At 48.1% G+C, this 19,329-nt stretch overlaps 1 protein-coding gene across 3 annotated transcripts in view; it reads right to left on the minus strand.

Annotated features, from left to right (window-relative positions):
- Nucleotides 1-965: 965 nt before the first annotated feature.
- Nucleotides 966-19,329, minus strand: part of KCNA6 (potassium voltage-gated channel subfamily A member 6) — a 36,669-nt gene continuing 18,305 nt past the window's right edge. For 2 of the 3 annotated variants that reach the window (XM_086402351.1, XM_086402350.1), the window contains exons 2-4: nucleotides 13,442-13,585; nucleotides 12,675-12,797; nucleotides 966-1,381 (exon numbers count right to left, since the gene is read on the minus strand). The gene's annotated coding sequence lies outside the window, so the exon portion shown is untranslated. The remainder of the gene's footprint in view (nucleotides 1,382-12,674; nucleotides 12,798-13,441; nucleotides 13,586-19,329) is intronic. The other variant, XM_086402352.1, reaches the window with a different exon arrangement.

Here is a 19,329-nt window from a genome sequence, read left to right on the forward strand (position 1 = left end):
GCTTCCCAGGTGGCTCAGTGGTAAAGAATCTGCCTGCCAATGCAGGAGACACGGATTCGATCCCTGGGTCTGGAAGATCCTTGGAGAAGGGAATGGCAACCCACTCAGTATTCTTGCCTGGGATATCCCATGGACAGAGGAGCCTGGTGGGCTACAGTCCATGGAGTCACAAAGAGTCCGATACGACTTAGCAACTAAACAAGTGCTAACTGAGTATATTAACCAGAGCCTACATTCATTCATTCACGACCTTACTCGTTCACCGGATCCTTTGTGAGTGACGATTCCACGTCTGGGGCTTTACTAGACATCAGGTGGCCATGTGGCTGAGAAGATGGTCCCTGCTGCCAAGGCACCTGCAGTTTGGTGACCCAGCACTCAGATCTGGGAGGGCCCAGCATTAAAGCAGACAGTAACCCTGGCAACACCTAATTAGAAAAGTAAGCCCAAGGCAAGAAAATCAGCCTCATGGGTTTTGTCACCAAGAGGACAGGACACTTGGATGAGTGGGCGCCCGTGGGAATGTCCCCCCTAGAGCACCCTGGACGGACGCTGCCAGGAGGGAGGGAGGTGAGGAGGAGGGACGTCCCGGAAGTTGAATCGCTCTCCTTCCCCAGGGCACAGGCCAGGAGTGGAGTGGGTCACACACGAGAAAGAAGCTCCTGCCTTCCTGGGAGACCCCGTGCACGGCTTCATCACCTGGCCTTGACATCCGCCTGCAGGCAGACCACTCCTTGACCACAGGTGGCACACCTGGCCTCCTTGGAGAACGTCCCCTGTCCAGGGTGGGATCACCGCGGAGGGGACTCAACCACTTTTCCTGATGCCACCCACTTTTTGTGGGTGGCCCCTGGGATGCTGGCCAAGTGTCCTGGCACCTCGGGTACCTGCCTGCCTTTGTCACGACTACTTGACGAATCTGCTCAACTTAGCTGTGGGTGTTTCACACAGTGAAACATGCAGCCTCCGAGACTCCGGCTGTATTTATTGTGAGTCCTCCATGGCCACCCTTTTCCTGGACGGTCCTGCAGCACAGCCATGCGCTTGCCGGCGTCACTCGACCCCTGACCCCTCCACACCTGGTTTCTTCTGTCTGCACCCTCAGTTCTTCTGTCTCACCTCCCTGCCCCAGCCTCAGCCCAGTATCCCAATTCCCATCTTTAAATGCCCATGGGTCCCATCCCAGTTTTTTCCAGCCTGGTCATGGCTCATGGGAGGCCACTGGAGGAGCGTCAGGCCTGTCCACCCTAGGAGCAGGGGAGGGGGGTGTCTCGTCTTCTGGAGAAGTTGAGGGTCCCAGTCCTCTTTGTCCAGTCGCTATCAGAAATACAGGTGTAGTTCTCCTGGTTTGGAACTCTGGGCCAGCCTCTTCCTTAGTTCCCTGCCAGGGACAAATCAGAAGAAAAGGAGGTGAGTTAGTGATGGGAGGCTTGGCTGCATGAGGAGCAGCCCCAGGAGACCTGGGATGAAGCTCCAGCCTCTTTCTTGGTTTCTCTGCATGCTGGTCCCCCGCCTGCCCCATCCCTGGACTCTTTGGTTCACTCACTCCCACCCCACTGGCTCCACAAGAGTCCCCACAGCCCATCAGTAACTGCTGAGCCCTGAAGGGCTCCTGCAGAAGCTGCCTTTATACATGGCCACAAATATTCCACCTGTAACGGCCCCTCAGTCTCCAAACTCAAGTCCAAGCAATTCATTCAACTCCCAGGCCCAGGAAGATGAAGCTTCATACAACTTATCAGCTGAGCTCCCTTCTTTTGGATGCTGACACCGTTCTCCTGGGTTCCAGGGCTTGTCTTGACCCTCGGCATCCATCAGGCACACCATCCTTCCCTGAAAGCGTTCTTGCCACAGCCTGACTACCCACCCTTGGCCCACCAGAATCTCCTGCTTCTCGCCCCAACCTCCCTCCATCTTCTCCCCATCCCTCCTGGCCCAGCCAAGCCCCAGAGCCTCCTGGAGCCTCCCTGGCCACATCAACACAATGGGTCTTTCTCTTCTCTGATTGCTGAAGCCTTTCCAGTCTGTCCCATGTGATATCAGACATCACTGTTTTCGACTGGAAAGCATGCGAGATTGGGAGCCCAGTGTTCCATGTTCAAGGTTTGTGTCTACTGTGCCCTGGGCTGAAAAAGCCATCTGGATGTGCCGGCATGTCCCTGTAACTCCCACAAAGCCCTTCAAGAATAGGCCAGGGTTGCCTTAGACCAATTCCTCCAGGTATCCTGCCCACTCCCACAAAACCAAGCCCCTACCCCTCTGCCACTCAGTCAGAAGAGGGGAAGTTTATCTGATTTGAAGAGGTACTGGCACCCCTATGTTTATAGCAGGACTATTCTCAATAGCCAAGACATGGAAGCAATCTGAGTCCATCAACAGATGAATGGATAAAGATGTGGTACACGTGTACAATGGAATACCACTCAACCATACAAAAGAATGCAATAATGCCTCTTGCATCAAGAGGACGGACCTAGAGATGATCATACTAAGTGAAGAAAGACAGAGAAAGACAAATATCATATGATATCACCTATATGTGGAATCTAAAAAAAATGATGCTGGCAATGCAGGAAATAATATTTGATAGTGATCATGGTATGAACCCTGAAAACTGATTTAACCAAAAAGTATGCTGGAAGCAGGGAAAGTGGGAATACGGTTTCCAGTCAAGACATGAGGTGCCGTCCCATCACTCAGGGTAGAAGCTGAGGTCATTCCAGCAGCCCACAAAACCCTACCCATTGGGCTTCCCCACCCCTACTAAGCCAACCTCACCCCCAGGGCCCTCCCTACTCATCTCGCTCCAGCAGCAAGGGCCTCTCTGCTGTTTGGACCCTCAGTGACCCCCAACCTCCTCCAACCTCAGGACCTCTGCAGTCGCTGTTGCCCTGGCCTGGAATGCCTTCTCCCCACACACCCACAGGGCTCTCCCCTCAATCCTTCCAGTCTTTGCTCAGATGCTGTTTCTCGGATGGGTCATCCCTTTCCCCCCTTCCCTTACTGACCTCTACATTCCTCCCCAACAGTGCCCACAGGACACCCATGGATGCCTATTCTTCACCATATTACCTATAACCATAAGAGCCTGGCGGGCTACAGTCCATGGGACCGCAAAGAGTTGGACACGACTGAGCGACTAGCACTTGCGTCCCTACAGAGCCCTGCCTCTATATAGAGAGAGGCTGACAGCCTTTTATTTAAACCTTTACGCGTCCTCCACACTGGCGTGATGGCTTCGTGAGGCGGGGGTTTTGTTCCCCACGTGTATTTGTATGGCGTGTGTTTTTGTTTACCGTGTATATTTTTCTTTACTATGCATACTGTGCTCAGGTGCTTTATAAATATTTATTAGCTGAAAAGACAAATTAGGAAATAACATAAGTATTACAGAGAAAAATGAAGGGAAATGACAGAAAGTAACTTAAAATAATTGAAAGCGCTAGCCTCTGAGGACTTGGATTCACGGTGAGAAGAGAGGTGGAGCCTGCCGGGTTTCCTTAAAAGCCTTACAGCATTATGTGGCTTTTCAAATTGTGTGTGTGTGTGTCTTGAATAAAAATGAAAATGTTTTAAATATGCTGTTTGCACCTCCCCCAGCTCTAATCATACTTCGTCACAATACTAAAGAAGTGAGTACTGGGTTTCCTATTCTTTTGTATTATTAATCCTAAAAAATCACCTCCTTCCTCTCTTCCACCTCTTTCTCTCTAACTCACCACGTCTCTGATTCACCCCGAGGCTGGAAGCGCTCACCTCCTCCATTGCTGTCAAATCCATTCACCTCCTCCTGTCTCTATCATTAGGGCTCTAGTGCCCTCATCCACCTGGATGCCGGCAAAAATTCTGTGACCAGTCCACCTTATCCATACAGAGCATCCAACCCACTGCACTGTGGTGAGACCAACTTGCTCCGTGGGTACCCTTCCCCTGTTGCCTTGGCAACCCCATCTCTGCACTCACTGTGTTAATCCCTTCTCAGGGGCTTTGGATACGGTTCACTCTGCCTGGGATGCTGTTTCTGGAACCTTTGCCTATTTAATTCCCTTCTCATCATTCAAATATCGTGAAGTCAAATCCCCCCATTTCAGGCCCTTGTAGCTCAGGTATGTGGATATCTGTGATCTGTAACACTTGTCATGGTTGTAGTTTTATGTTGGGGTTTACTAGATTAACATCTGCTTCCATATGCCCCATCACCGCACACACACCTCATGACTGCCATCAATTCTGTTAAAGGAAGAAATCATTTTTCATGATTTCACGTATCATTTTATTTATCATTCCATGTATCGTTCTATCGCCACTGCCAAGCACATACAGGAGCCCAATGAATAAATGCTGACTCTGTTGAACCACTACCTTTCGCTGCAGCAACAATCAATATGTATTGCTTGGGGGCGCATAACATTCCTCTCTGCCTTAAAACTCTAGGATATGGAGACTGCATCTTTTTTTAAAGCCCTTCCGCTCACACCTCTCTAAACTTGCAGTTCCCATCTTCACGCATAATTTCTGGAAATGTGTATTGATGTAAAATGTGCAGAAGATTATATGTTGTGTGGGGTTTCTATCCTGGAGTGCTAAGGTCTGATGAAATCCTTCCTCACGCTCTGCCGGGCGGATACAATCATCCAGGTCTATTTGCAGCAGTTCACACATGACTTTTCAATATGCTTCCTCCCTTCATAATCCAACAGATTCAACGGGCTGCATCCCAGCAAACCACTGATTGAAGCTAAAGATACAGCACTTCCGGCACATCTAATGATTCTTATCTTGTCTCAGCTCTACTAACATCCTTGCTTGGTGCTCTTAATTTTTCCGCGTTCCCCTCATTTTTCTAAAACAGAGGAAGAACATGCAATGGCATGTTCTGAACTATTGCATGCACACGACTACACAGAAAAGACGGTGACACTGGCCAACAGCCAGGCCACCGTGAGAATGATCGTTCGTTGCAGCTAACACACAAAATTCCAAATGCAACATAAGATCCAACATCGAGGGTTCTAAATTTGAACACGTAATGCTGAGCACCATTTGCGCACACTTCCTGTGCAATTAGGGACTACCTGGTAATTCAGTATTAATTTAACCCTTTGCTGAGTAAAGCAAGTTTTAATTCATCCATTTCTTCCTACTTATTCAGAATCGTATGAAAAATCAAACATTCTTTAAAGTTCCTTTTAAAGAGTGAGGCTGTCAGGTTTAACTCCCCTTCAGACATAAGCTAAAATAATCAGGGGGAGTCTTAAATTCTTGTGTTTCCAATGTAGCACAGTTGAACAACTAAATTTGAGAATTCTCATGCATGTATTTTTCAAACACCCCTTCCTTTGCCCCTAAAATCAACTCTTGGCAATTTCTGTTGGCAGGGAGGGGGTCACATCTTCAAACGGGCTGCACTCTCAAGAACATGGACCATGCCACATGGGCAGGGGAAGGCAAGGACCAGAATCTGGACGATTCAGCTTCTTGCTGGACCCAGTGTGAACCACTGACCACTTCAATCTCGTGTCTACACTCGCTGGTCTTATCGCTGTTTTCAGAGGTAGGCTCACCAACTGTTTTCCAACCACTCAGCCTATCTGTGAGTGATGTGGAATTTGGCATCCCTTCAAACTTTGAGCTTGATCAAAGTTTCTGCTCCTCTGGGATATGTCACCAAACCCTGTGCATCCCCAGAGAGATAGAGATGTGGCTTGCAGCAAAGTGAGGGCTCCGTCATGCTCCAGACACCGACAGGGAGATTGCTGGACTCCCCCAGGGCTTAGAGTTCACTATTATTTTTAAGAATGTGTGGCCAGGACATGGAAGCAACCTAAATGGCCATCGACAGAGGAATGGATAAAGAAGATGTGATATATATATGTCAGCCATGAAAAAGAGTGAAATAATGCCATTTGCAGCAACCCAGAGGGACCTAGAGTTTGCTATCCTGAGTGAAGCCAGTCAGACAGAGAAAGAGAAATACCCTATGATAATGCTTCTATGTGGAAGCTAAAAATTCATACAAATGAATTTATTGACAAAACAGAAACAGTCTCACAGACTTAGAGAACTTGCGGTTACAGAAGGGAAGGGTAGGGGGAAGGGAGAGTTAGGGAGTTTGGGACTGACATGTACACACTGGTATGTTTTAAATGGAAAACCAACAAGGACCTACTGTATATATAGCACAAGGAACTCTGTTCAGAATTATGTAACAACCTAGTAAGGAAAATCTAAAACCGAATCACTCTGCTGTACATCTGAAACTATCACCAGCTTTTAAATCAACAGTGCATGCAGGCTAAGTCGCTTCAGTCGTGTCTGACTCTCTGCGACCCCATGGACTGTAGCTCACCAGGTCCTCTGACCACAGGATACTCCAGGCAAGAATACCGGAGTGGGTTGCCATGCCCTCCTCCAGGGGATCTTCCCGACCCAGGAATCGAACCCACATCTGAGGCTCCTGCATTGCAGACAGATTCTTTATGGCTGAACCACTGGGGAAGCCCTAAATCAAGTATACTCCAATATAAAGTTAAAAGTTTTTTTTTTTTTTTTTAAAGAGCATGTGAACATTATAACTAGCAACAAAATACAAACTACACAAGATCCCATTTAATCCCCATCTAGTGAACAGCCACCCTCCCCAACTCAAAGCTGGTTGGTGACATAAACAGTCTCATATAGAGCTGGCGATTCCTTCTGTTTGTCCCAGTCTCTATCCATTGACCACACACTATAATGTTTCAAGGTGGAAATAACCTTTCTGATCCTAAAACGTACATACTCATTTTAAACAATGGAGGAACTACAAAGGAAAATTATAAAAGGAAACAACTTCACATACATCCCTTCCACTAAGACAATCATTTTGCCTTTGGAGTCACACAGATCCAGGTTGAGCCCAGTTACTCACGTGGTGGCCTCGTCTGATGGGTGGCAATGATAATCATGGAGGCTGCCTTACAGTGTGAAGATTTACGATAATATTTTTGTTCAGCACAGTGTTCAGTAACTGGTAGCTATGACTATTATTGCTGTTAATACACCTCCAGTCTGCTTTCTATGCACATGTACATGTGTATAAATGTCCATGTGCACACTTCATGTCCCCACAAGGTGCTTTTGTGTGCCAAAAAGATGATTTAGGAGATCTGTTGCTTCGAGAGATAAGTATTCAATTTATGAAGGGTATATATCTTTAAATTGAGTTCTTTCTGAAGCTTTTGAGCTCAGCAGACAAACTGTACTATTCTATTCATAAGCAGAGGCTGCCTGTGTTGTTTTTCAAAGCCTGAACTCCTTTAGACTTTGGAAGCAGTAAGAGGAAAACATCTTTAAAGATACATGTTATAGAGGACTTCCCTGGTGGTCCAGTGGTTAAGACTTCACCCTTCCAGGTCAGTGGGTGCCGGTTCCATCCCTGGTTGGGGAACTAAGATCCCACATGCTGCACAGCATGACCAAACAAATTTTTTTTAATTTTTTAAAAAGATGCATGAATGTATTGTTGTTTAGTCGTTGTCACGTCCAAGTCTTTGCGACACCATGGACTGTAGCCCGCCAGGCTCCTCCGTCCATGGGATTTCCCAGGCAAGAATACTGGAGTGGGTTGCCATTTCCTTCTCCGGGGGTCTTCAAAACCCAGGGATTGAATCCAGGTCTCCTGCATTGGCAGGCAGAGTCTTTACCATCTGAGCCACCAGGGAAGCCCAGAATATATAATTGAATTTAAAAGGTAATAAAGTATTTTTTATTTTTAGCTAAGTGTTTTACATGTACAAGACACATATAAACACACACACACACAAATCATCTGGAATAATTATACTACGATGACAGGAATTACCTCTGGACTGTGGGATTATTGGTGACCTTTATTTTGCGATATACACCTCTTTGCATATACAGTCGAACTTTGAACAACAAAGAAATGTGGGGTGTCCACTCTCCACAAAATCAAAAATCTGACTATAACATTACAGTCAGCCCTCTGTATTCTCAGATTCAACCAGCCCCGAACTGTGTACTGGAGTACACATATTTATTGAAAAAATATCTGCATAAAAGTGGACCCATTTCATTCAAGTCCATTCAAGAGTCAACTATGTTATCTTAACAATCAGAATAAAATAGTAAAGCTATTACAAGTTGGGGGGAAATGTACCAGTAACTTTTAAAAAAAGAATTATGCAAACGCATTCTTTGATCATCTAAAAAGCTAAAGCAGCAAGCCCATGTGTGTGGTTGTTCCTTGTCCCATTTTGGCATTGATTTACCTAAGCTATGATATTTTTCTCTTCCTAAAAGAGGCACAGAAGAACCTGGATGTAGTAGATAGTCACTATTTTTGTTTGTTTGGGGAGGGTGGTGCTTATATTTTTAGTTACCCAACATCTATGTTATCCCTTCTCTTCCTCATGGAGCACCAACTTTCCTCTAGAAAAACAGTCTCCACACTGTATACTCAGTCCATGTGCTTTGAATAAAACTGACCCCAACCTTGGCTCCAAGAGTGTGCATATGACCCAGATACGTCCAATTAGATAAGAAAATGAGCTGAAATTCTGACCAATGAAAATCAGATCATGGATTTTTTTTCTGATCCATAAAAGACTCTGTTTATGGGACTAGGACCTGGGAGGATATATGCCTAGAGCTACTGGCCATCATATCACCATCTGCCGTCCATATGAACAGCAGAATTGCATTAAGAGAAATGAAAAAAAAAAAAACAAAAAACTCTGTCTCCTGGATCACACTGTACCTGAAGCCCAATTTTTCCAAAAGAATTGTTATTATTTTCAACTAACATACAATGGACCTTAGACTTATTTTGAATGTTCCAGCACAAGCTCTGGTTAACTTAATGGATATGCTGCTGCTGCTGCTAAGTCGCTTCAGTCGTGTCTGACTCTGTGCGACCCCAAAGACGGCAGCCCACCAGGTTGCCCCGTCCCTAGGATTCCCCAGGCAAGAACACTGGAGTGGATTGCCATTGCCTTCTCCAGTGCATGAAAATGAAAAGTGAAAGTGAAGTTGCTCAGTCATGTTCGACACCTAGCGACCCCATGGACTGCAGCCTTCCAGGCTCCTCTGCCCATGGGATTTTCCAGGCAAGAGTACTGGAGTGGGGTGCCATTGCCTTTGAGGATGAAATTAATTGAGTCTAATAGCACTAACTGAAAAACATCATTTATAGGTACAGATAGAATCTCATGGGTAGATATACCCTGAGCCTAAAGAGGAGGCTGACATGCATCAGCACACACAGAATGTGTCTTGTATTTAATGACTTTGTCCTGCTTCTTGCATTGGCCTCCTCAGGACAGCCTAAATATCTCATAGTCAGCTTTTTTCAATACATTACAAAACTTCAGCAGTTAGAGCTATGCATTACATTATCTAGGCATTCTGGCACTTTCATTTTGTTAAAATTTGAGCCTTACTAAAGAAGTCCTCTCTAAGCCTTACATTCAGGCTTCCCTGGAGGCTCAGCAGAAAGAATCCGCCTGCAATGCAGGAGATGCAAGAGTCGAAGGTTCGATCCCTGAGTTGGGAAGATCTCCTACAGAAGGAAATGGGAACCCACTCCTTGCCTAGGAAGTCCCACGAACACAAGTGGAAATCCCATGAACATAAGCATTATTGCTTGGCAAATTCCATAAACTGCAGAGCATGGGAGGCTATAGGCCATGGGGTGGCAAGAGTCGGACAGGACTTAGCGACTAAAGCACCAACAGAGTCATTCAACCCCTACAGCTGTCCATGCTTTGGCCTATTCTACGGTATCTCTGCTAACCAAAGCCCAACTTTAAATGAATTTATGAGTAGTAGATTTCCCTTTTGGAATAAATTAGTTTGAGCCAGACATTTTAGTCTCTTGTAACCCAAAGAAAGCTAACTGGACCCATTTAATTATAGAATCACTAACACCTACGTTCTGCAGCCCAATTAAAATAATAGCTATTCTTTGCTCATCACTTGGTGTGTTCAAGATATTTTAAATGCATTATCTCATGAATAAGCCCACTCGTCCTTTGAGATAGACATTATTTTCTCTGTTTCACAGATGAAGAATCTGAGGCACGACGAGCCTAGATAATTACCCTCAAATCACCCCGCTAGATGGACAGAATAGGAAACACCGGCCCCACATTCCACCACTATGCCACGCTACCATCCTGTCTAGACTTAGAATTCTAAATTCCAGTCTCGCACTAGAGACATAATTCTTTTATTGGGCTTGGGTGTACTACCAGTTGAGTTAAAAAAAAAAGAAAGAAAGAAAAAAAAATAAAAGAGAAACTTACTTCCCACAAATAGCCCTGATAGAAGCCAAGCATAGGAACAGCACACAAACAGAGCCTTGTTTAAAGTGGGAGGAGAGGCTTCACGAGTGGTCCAGCGGTTAAGAATCTGCCTTGCAATGTATGTGGGTTGCATCCCTGGTCTGAGACGATTCTGCAGACCTCAAAGCAACGCAGCTCATTAGCCACAACTACTGAGCCTGCACTCAGCAGGCTCTGCAACTACGGAAGCCCACGCACGTAGGGCCCATGCTCTTCAACAAGAGAAGCCACCGCAATGAGAAGCCTGTGAACTCAACAGAGAGCAGACCCCACTCTCTGCAACTAGAGGAAGCAGCACACAGCAGTGACGACCCAGCACAGCCAAAAATAAAATAAACGCTTAAAAAATTAAAAACTAAAGTGGATGGAGGAAGTCCCCTCAGTGCCACCATGTTCCTCTGATTTCCAAGCAGCAATCAAGATCTGAGAGCAGGTTCGGGGCTCACGTGAGTCATGCCAAATGCCCATTAGCATCGTGTAACCTCCGAAGCGTCAGACTTTATTTCGGGAGGCTCCAAAATCACTGCAGACGGTGACTGCAGCCATGAAATTAAAAGATGCTTACTCCTTGGAAGGAAAGTTATGACCAACCTAGATAGCATATTCAAAAGCAGAGACATTACTTTGCCAACAAAGGTCCTTCTAGTCAAGGCTATGGTTTTTCCTGTGGTCATGTATGGCTGTGAGAGTTGGACTGTGAAGAAAGCTGAGTGCTGAAGAATTGATGCTTTTGAACTGTGGTGTTGGAGAAGACTCTTGAGAGTCCCTTGGACTGCATGGAGATCCAACCAGTCCATCCTAAAGGAGATCAGCCCTGGGTGTTCATTGGAAGGACTGATGAAACTCCAAAAGCTGAAACTCCAGTACTTTGGCCACCTCATGAGAAGAGTTGACTCACTGGAAAAGACTCTGATGCTGGGAGGGATTGGGGGCAGAAGGAGAAGGGGACGACAGAGGATGAGAGGCTGGATAGCATCACGGATTCAATGGACATGAGTTTGAGTAAACTCCGGGAGTTGGTGATGGACAGGGAGGCCTGGCGTGCTGCGATTCATGGGGTCACAAAGCGTTGGACATGACTGAGTGACTGAACTGAGTTGAACTGAACTGAACCTCTGAAGCATTAGTCAAAGCTGACTCCATTGGTGAAATTAGCTGGAAAGCTGCAGATTTTCCACTTTATAAGGACACTGTCTAAGCTGGATGTGAGCTATCACCAGATTTCCAATAAGTCACTTCTGTTTCATATAATTATATGAAAATGTAGCAAAATGGTTCGTGCGCATTTACCGGGGACATGGCATCCCATCTAGTTTGTTATTTCTCACAGTAACCCAACTTCACTCCAAGAAACTGAGGTACAACAGATCCATAAAGATAGAGTGTTCACAGTCAGACAGGCCAGGAGCAAACACATAAAGTACCCTGCTTTTCATGGTGTTAGCTGCTAAGTTGTGTCCGACTCTTTGTGACCCCATGGACTGTATACCGCCAGGCTCCTCTGTCCATGGAATTCTCCAGGCAACAATACTGGAGTGGATTGGTTGTCATGCCTCTCTACAGGGGATCTTCCCAACCCAGGGATCGAACCTAGGTCTCCTGCATTGCAGGGAGATTTCTTCACTTTTCAGAGGCAACTAAGTCACCTGGTACATTGAATCACATTTTATTTAGGCTACAGAGCCATTGGAGGTCAAAGGAAGCAGTCTTGCTTTCCTCGGGTTCAGTTCCCCACTGAGAGCACTCACATTAATCCCTGCCGCCCACCCCCTACCCCGGGCATGGATGGCATGATGCTACAGCTCCCCAGGCAGCAAAGGTGGGAGTCGGCGCCTATGGAAGCCTTGGGGAATGGAGGCTGGCAGGCAAAGCTTTTCCTTCTGAATAACCCTGCTTGTCAAACACCTCCCCTTGATGATTTCCTGGCAGCCCTGACTCTTTTAGGGAGAAAGTTCCAGGGACAAAAGAGTGGCTGTTCCTTCCCACTGGCTCTCAGCAGTGGAGGGAGGGCTTCTCGGGCTCCCAGAGAGGGTCCAGGGGAGCCAGGATGGCCAGAGGAGATGGGGTTTGTGAGACCTGTGCCCCTGAGGTCAGCAGGATGGTGACAACTCCCCCCACCCCACTCCCACTCCACACCCTCCAAGCACACACACATGGGCAGCTTCCACCTTCAAGAAACTCTTGGAGGCAGACAGCTTCTGCAGCCTGGCGCCGCAGCACCCCAAGTACAAAGGCTCTTTTCAAATCCACCTCCGAACCGCAGAGCCAGTGCCCAGCCTGTCCATCCAAGAGCTCCCGGCACACATGACCAGAACCTCCTCTATTTACCTGGATTCCTGTAGAAGCCTTCCTTCGGGGGCACACCAGGAGCAGTGCATTAAGACAAGTCTGCCCTCGCACGGGCAATAAAGGCCTGCCCTGTCCACAGTAATGAACCTGGCCAGAGGTCACCTGTGCCAGCAATGATGAACAATGTCAGTGATGAAACCTTGGCGGACCACTCCCACCACCCTTCCCCACAATGTGCCATGCCGGCCACTGCATAGCACTGGGTCTCAAGCCTCATTTCCACTCCGGTCCTCACTTCAGCCAGAGGGATCATTCCCAAAAGGCATCTCAGCAGGTCCTGTCTCTGACTGACAGCTCCTGCTGCTCCCACGGGTGTCAGAATGAATCCAGCCCCTAACAGTGTCACAGCTCGTCACCACCTGAGTCCACCCTATCTCTCCAGCCTCTGCTGCACACTCTGTCCCACCCTATGTGTCCCCAGCTCCCAGTTCCTTGAACACATCCTCTTTTTCTTTCTCCCAAACCTTTTTTTTTTTTTTTGCAACATGTGAGATCTTAGTTTCCAGCTCAGGGATCAAACCTGTGCAGAGTCTAAACAACCTTTGCTCAAGTTATTCCTTCTATCGAGAATTTTCAATCCTGAAAACTCCTATTCATTTTGCAAGGCCCAGCTGATATACTGATTTTTTGGGGAAACCTCCCCTGACTCCCTCCAGCCTACGGGAGAATTCTCTACCTTTCTTACCAGAAGCATCTTGCATATGATTTCCAAGGAAGGATTAAACCAGCTGGGAATGTAGACTTACTGCAATTTTCAGAGTCTTGCTCTCTCTCCTCCTTCTGCAAGTCACCTCTAAGAGAGCTGGTCAGATTCTGGTTTCCTCATTCTTCTCTTTCTGCTTTTGGACATGCTGGTATGAGGTCATGATTTCTGGAACCACTGCAGCCTTCTGTGGACATGAGGTAAGGCGGGGGTGCCAAGTGAGCCCCAGAGAGCAGGACCCCCTGAGCCTTGCATCATGAAGTGAAAGTGAAAATTATTCAGTTGTGTCCAACTCTTTGCGACCCCATGGACTATATAGTCTATGGAATTCTCCAGGCCAGAATCCTGGAGTGGGTAGCCTTCCCCTTCTCCAGGGGATCTTCCCAACCCAGGGATCGAACCCAGGTCTCCCACATTGCAGGAAGATTCTTTACCAGCTGAGCCACCAGGGAAGGACAAGAATACTGGAGTGGGTAGCTTATCCCTTCTCCAGCAGATCTTCCCAACCCAGGAATCAAACCAGGATCTCCTGCATTGCAGGCGGATTCTTTACCAGCTGAGCTACAAGGGAAGCCCTCCATCATGGTCATGGGCAAAGGTGGTTCAAACTTCCTTCTCTGTCCTTTGCAATGTGATCTGGAAGCTCCTTCCAAGGTAGAAAGGAGTAAGAGTCCCTCCCCACTTGGCCTGCAGTCCCAGGCAAGTTTCAACTCAGCCTTTTACCCCGGCGCCCTGAGCTGCAGGATCTGAGTGCTGCTTTGGTGCTAATAAAGTTGTTCCTTGATTCCTGCATCAGTGTTTGCCTGTGCGTCACCGACCAGTGGACATGAGTCTGAGCAGGCTCCGGAAGATGGTGAAGGCCAGGGGAGCCTGGCGTGCTGCAGTCCATGGGGTCACAGAGAGTCAGACACGACTGAGTGAACAACAACAGCAACACACAGTCAGAGCTCAGGGGTGATGAGAGGGAACAACAGGGCAGGACCTGGGCTTCATGGAAAGCCTGTCCCCCTAGCTTCCACCGCTGAGCACACTGTGCTGTGGCCAGCTATCTACTCATGTCTGCCACGTACTCCTTCCTCAAGATATTAAAGCCCTGCTCACCTTTGATTCTCCAGGGTTTGGCTCATGTGGGCCCATTATAAATGTCTGTTAAAAAAGAATGAGTGGGTACCAGACACTGAATAAGGCATTTCCTCCATCCTACCAATTCCCAGGACTGCTGCCATCCCCTGCCCTGCTTCTCTGTGCCCAGAAAGTCAGTTTTGTTCAAGTTTTTAAGCACGATGCTCTCCATGTTATAGCTGAGGAACACAAAGCATCAAAGAAGAAAGAAGGTCTCAAGGCTCGCGAGTCAGAGAGGCAGGGTTGGAACTTGCTCTGATGCTGCAGCCGCTGCTGGTATCTGCCAGGGGGTGCCGTCACCTGTCACAAGGATGCTGAGCAAGTAAAGGAAAGCAGGGTCTCTGCACCTGCACCTCCTCCCGGGACAGCTCCGCAGCCTGCAGCGCAAAACCCCGCCTCCTCCCTACCCCCTCCGCCCTCTCAGCATCCCAGGGACCAAGGATGCAGGGTTCTGACACGGAGCCTGCAGTCCCTGGGAGCTGGTCCAGGATCCTGCCTGCATGAGGGGAAAGGTTTGAACAAGGGAAGGAAGAGGAAAGAGAAGCAGAAGTCGTCGCTTTGAGTCGGGGGAGAGTGTGAGCCAATAGCTGGTTCCTGGGTGGAGGATGGATAGAGAAGAGCATATACAGGTACCTGCTTCTGTCCTCCTCAACCTGGTCCACGTTGTCAAGCACCAGTCTGTCCCAGATGTCCAGAGAGGAGACCCGCCACTGCAGGGGCTCACAGGAAGGACTCAGGTGGGCCTGAAGGCTATCCTGGGGGCGGGGGGTGGTGGGAGGGGAGTAGGTGCAGGAGAGAAGCTTTGGTGGTGGAGGGAGAATTCAGATGGGAGGTGACAGCAGGGGAAAAGCAGAGGGAGTCCCGGGCAGCTGCTGCTGGATGCGGCTCTGCTGGCTCCTGCCAGGCACTAATGCAGAGGATCAGCCATGAATGGCTAGGTCTGGGGCTGGGGGTCAGACCCCTTTGTCCTTGGGGCCATCATCTGTTACGTGGGGGTGGAGCTTGGGGAAAAGAGGTGACTGGCACCATTTCACGAGGAGCTCTCTGAGGAGGAGGCAGGGCTGCGGTAGAAGGGATGTGGGTGAGAAGGCAAAGAAGGAAGCTCCACAAGAAGGGGGCTGAGATAATTCCATCCTGCAAGATCTTCAGGGGAAAAGAGGCTGCCCCTTCCCAAAGGGTCGGGCGGGACTGGCCGGGGCTGGGCAGGGAATCTCTGCTCTGACTGGTGGGGAAGCTGTGTCACTTCGGGCAACTCAGTCAACCTCTCTGGGCCGAGGAAAGTCATAAAAATGCCTGCTCTGCTGGTCTCGGTGAACTGTTGTGATGTCCTGTTGCGATAGAGCTTTGTAAAATGTGAAGGGCACTTAAAGGTGAAGGTATAAAAGCATGAGCGCCAGAACCTCCTAGACCAGTGGTCCCCAAATGCAGCTGTACCCTACAGTCTCTCGAGAAGCTGTTTTTTTAAGTGTTGCTTCTTGACTGCATCCTAGATCAGTGGTTCAAACTGGAGAAGCGAGAAGGTGTTAAGACAGCAAAGGGGGCAGAAAGCGGTACTTTTAAAAATAAAGCTCCCAGGGTGATTCAGGCTTCCCTGGTGGCTCAGAAGGTAAAGAATCTGCCTGCAACGTGGGAGACCTGGGTTCAATCCCTGGGTTGGGAAGATCCCCTGGAGGAGGGCATGGCAACCCACTCTAGTAGTCTTGCCTGGAGAATCCCCATGGACAGAGGAGCCTGGCGGGCTACAGTCAACGGGGTCGCAAAGAGTCGGTCATGACTGAAGTGACTAACACTTCAGGGTGATTCTGAAGCACTGGAAAGGTGGAGACCCACCACCTCAGATCTCCTCAGGTTTCCTGAAGACAGTCATGCGGCACACACGTCTTAGAGAAGCAGACCCTCAGCTTCCCCCAGACCTCCTGCGTCGGGGTTTCTGGGAGGCCAAGGGGTCTCTGTGTTGAACACCATGATGAGGCAGCCCAGACCATCATTCTGTGACGTGTCTGTGATCCCCTCTTCCTTGCAGGATGAACAGTCACACCTGCGGGCATCACCTTGCTCTGGGCAGAGCCGCTCGGGGAGGGGACGTGCCCTCTTCAGGGAATACACACAGACATGTGCTTTGGGGACGGGGTGGCGCTAGACAGCGCTCCCCACCCCATTCCTGCTCCACTGGACTGACAGCCCAATTCTAATGTGACCAGTTTCCCAGCCATAGAGGCTGAGATGAGTTATCCTTGACGAATAACACCGAATAACCGTGTTTCATTATTTTGTCAACAGATATCCAGGCTTTTCTGCCCCATACTCTCTCTGTTGGCTCTACTCCATTCCTAAGATTACGTAAGTGTGTGTACGTGCGCGCACACACACACACACACACCAATCCCACTAAACACACAAATGTCAGGGTGAAGAGGATTCAAGGATTTAAGGAGTCAGGAACTCACACCAGGCAACCATGTTACTTGGGAACACGGCTAATGTAGAAATAAATGAGGTAGATGACCTTAGGACTGGATAGAGACCTGGGGACTGTTCCCCATCTCACGGGGAAGTTAAGAGCACGGATACTACAGCTAGAATGCCTGGACCGTGAGACTTGGACCAGCGGTCCTCTGGGGTGGAGATTCTCACAGTGCTGCTGGGAAAGCAAACAAGTCAGTGCAGGCGAAGCTCTTAGAAATGTGGCTGCACCCGCCACGCTGGTGCAGTGTCTCCTGCTCTTACTCGTTGTTGTTTCTGTTGCTGCTTTATGATAGGTGAGGAAGCTGAGGTATAGAAAATAATTTGCTCAATTTATCTATGGTACTTGACTCTTGGAGGAGCACAACCTAAGGAGAGAATCATAAATGTGAACACTTATATAGAGGAAAATGTCCACTGTAACATCACTTAGAACAAAAAGCTAGCAAACAACCAGAATGACCCACAGTAAGCGGTAGGTTACCAGAATGATGGTGGATCTATGTGATAATTGCATGAGAAAATGAGAGACAAAATACGGAGCTTTTTTTTTTAATGAAATACAAAATGGGTCTCAATGGAGAGAGATGCAGAGACAAAGCTGGTCTGGAAGAAACACCAGCAAAATACCAACACTGAAAGTCTCTGGTTATGGGACTGTGGGAACTTTTATTTTCTTCCTTATGCTTTTCTAAATTGCACTAGTTTTTCATAATGAGCAGATACAACTTTTAAAGTCAGTAAATAAAACTGTTTGTTTCAAGCCGTTTGCTCAGTGTGCTCGGAGTCCACATGGGCTTTCTCTATCTCTGGCCAGACCTCTGCTGCTTGTCGGGCTGCACCAGCAGTAGGAAGCGAGGCAAAATGGGATAAAGATGATGCACAAACACCAGGAAGCACCAGGACTGGGAGCTGGGCAGGACCGGGAGCCAGCTCAACAGGGACCCTGGTCCCGAAGTGCAGCCCCAGCTCCCGGGACTGAGCTGAAAGGGCAGAGCTGGACAGACCTTCCTATCAGAGAAACTGCATGGCCAGCGGGAACATCCCAGCAAACACTCCAACACCCGCCCTCGGGGTTACCCAGAAACAGAAAGAGTCAGCCCTACTTTGAAGACACCAAAGAGCTGTACCTACTTGGCTTTGTCTTTTCTACAGGTTCCCTCTGCAAGTGGGGAGCCAGAGACCCAAGAAGATACTAGATCAGCATCTCTGCTGGTCTGCATTCCCTGCTTCTCCTTAACACAGAAGCGTCCGTCCACACCCCATGTCTTTCCAGTCATAAAGCCAAGGTTCTGACACAGACAACACCAAGGAATGCTTATTTTGCTACTCTGAGATTTAAAAGATCTGGAAATCACTTAATGACTAAGAAAGACTTCATCTAAGAAAACAAGAAGGAAGGGAGGGAGGGAAGGAGGAAAGACGGAGAGGAGGGGGGAGGAGGGAAGATGGAGAGAGAGGGAAAGTAACTGAGAAGCAGAGGAAAGGGATTTATCATACTTGGTATCACATAAAAAGCTATGACCGCTTCCAAGACTTTGCTATAACCAACTCAGTGTATTTTTTAAGTGTTAAGTTCTGATCTTTGTAAAATAAGAGACTGGAGTAGATAACCTCTGAAACTGAATGATTCTATGTAAAGTTGAAATTGTAAGTTAACGCCCACTCTCTCTTTAAAAGATCACTCTAGTGGCGAAAGTCAAGCAATAAAGTTGGCCAAGTGATCAAGGGAACCAGCTGTACATTTAATGAATAGGCTTGAGCGCCCACAGAATTTTCCAGCAAAAGCTCAAAAATTGTCTAATGCAACCACCTCACTGTACAGATGAAGACTGGGACAGAATCATACCGACAGTTAATACCTGCCCAGTGCCAGGCAGGCGACCTGCTCAGGGTCACAGCAAGCCAGTGACACACCCAGAATTAAATGTGATTCCCACTTTTTCCACAGTCTACTTGTTCTGACTCTTGGTGGATTTAAAGATGAAACCATCAGTTATCAGAAGCTCCTCCTCATGGTCCAGGATGTTCAGAAGAGGAGCCGAGACAAAGGCAACAGCAGGTCAAGAGCAACCACATCCTCTCCTTTTGTCTCCAAGCACAAAAGGGACTTCCCCAGTGGCTCAGCAGTAAAGAATCTGCCTGCAATTCAGGAGACCCAGGAGGCCTGGGTTCGATCCCTGGGTCGGGAAGATTCCCTGGAGAAGGAAATGACAACCCACTCCAGTATTCCTGCCTGGAGAATCCCATGGACAGAAGAGCCTGGCAGGCTACAGTCCATGAGGTCGCACAGAGTCAGGCACGACTGAAGCGACTTAGCACACACACGTGCAATCTCTGATTTGG

Source organism: Bos grunniens, chromosome 5 (assembly GCF_055505025.1).
Source record: "Bos grunniens cultivar Pamir isolate PY7600 chromosome 5, Bosgru_T2T1.0, whole genome shotgun sequence".
Classification (NCBI taxonomy): domain Eukaryota; kingdom Metazoa; phylum Chordata; class Mammalia; order Artiodactyla; family Bovidae; genus Bos; species Bos grunniens.